The sequence below is a fragment of the Meleagris gallopavo genome, chromosome 8 (assembly GCF_000146605.3).
Source record: "Meleagris gallopavo isolate NT-WF06-2002-E0010 breed Aviagen turkey brand Nicholas breeding stock chromosome 8, Turkey_5.1, whole genome shotgun sequence".
NCBI lineage: Eukaryota > Metazoa > Chordata > Aves > Galliformes > Phasianidae > Meleagris > Meleagris gallopavo.
In genome coordinates, this window is record NC_015018.2 from 15,871,281 (window position 1) to 15,872,377 (window position 1,097).

Below are 1,097 nucleotides of genomic sequence, written 5' to 3' on the forward strand. Positions count from 1 at the left end.
GAGGTAGGGCACAGTAGGACATCAAAACAAGGGAATTTTCTGGAACTAAATGGACTAACGAGTAGTCTATTTACAGATATTAGCTGACTGATAGGGAAAACTGCAAGACAAAAAAAGCTCTGGTACAAATGTTGCCTTTAATTTTCCAAAAACGGTACTCCAAATCACAAAGTAGCTATCACTCTGCTCTTTAACGAGAGGAAGATCCATTTCCACGTGTCATTTGGAGGTTAGATAGCTTTCCTGTGATTCTCTGTAAAATCTTTATTTGCTTCTGCTCTCCTTCAAACGAAGGTACCTGAGCCCAGGAGTACCGATCCTTGATGGCAAAGCCAAAAGATAGCATAAGTGAAGCTAAGCTATTTCGTTCAGTGAATTGCTAACACTCATTTTTTTGCAGGAGTTCAATTGTTTATTCCCGCTAATTACTTCCTTGGACGGATGCTTCCCTTGACCAACTTCAAGGGAAAAACAGAAAACCCAAAGACGACAAGTAACAACAAACTCTTATGATTTTCTCCAGAATAGGCATTCCTTGTCCTTTGACTCCACCCAAACCAACAACAAAGCTGGGTTTTATACCCATTATACTGACTAGGCCAAATGCATGATGCTCGCTTTTCATCACGCTACATTCTCATATACTTACATAGCAGTATTTTACCATCAGCCCACAGAAAGAACAAGTGACTCCTTTGCTGCGCAACTCACCTGGCAAGGGGTCCACAAAAGCAACAAAGAAACCTCCAAAAACCCAGAAGCTGAAGAACATCAGCTGCCCCCCAAGATGCACGTATGCCAGGGATTAACAACACGAGCAATCTCCTCTGCTCCAACATGCTGCCCCGAGCAGCCTTAATATCAGCCTTTGAAAACAGACACAGCAAGGGGAAAACGCAACACAGGAATGGCTATGCCACGCGAGATGGGGATGCGAAGCTCTTTAGAACGCATTTCCCGAAGGCAAGAGCCGAGCAGAGCACTCAGACCAGTGCCACGACCAATATCGGTGCCAGCACACTCCCGGCAGCGGCACGAACCCCCCCGTGCCCGGCAGCCGCCCAGCCTCCCCCCCCCTCACCTTCTCCAGCATCTGC

General features: G+C 46.5%; 1 protein-coding gene across 1 annotated transcript in view; it reads right to left on the reverse strand.

The window, feature by feature from the left end:
* The window catches only part of HELLS (helicase, lymphoid specific), a 20,542-nt gene extending 19,451 nt beyond the window's left edge, over positions 1-1,091 (reverse strand). The window contains exon 1 of the mRNA XM_010714411.3: positions 1,082-1,091. The gene's annotated coding sequence lies outside the window, so the exon portion shown is untranslated. The remainder of the gene's footprint in view (positions 1-1,081) is intronic.
* Between the last annotated feature and the right edge of the window lie 6 nt (positions 1,092-1,097).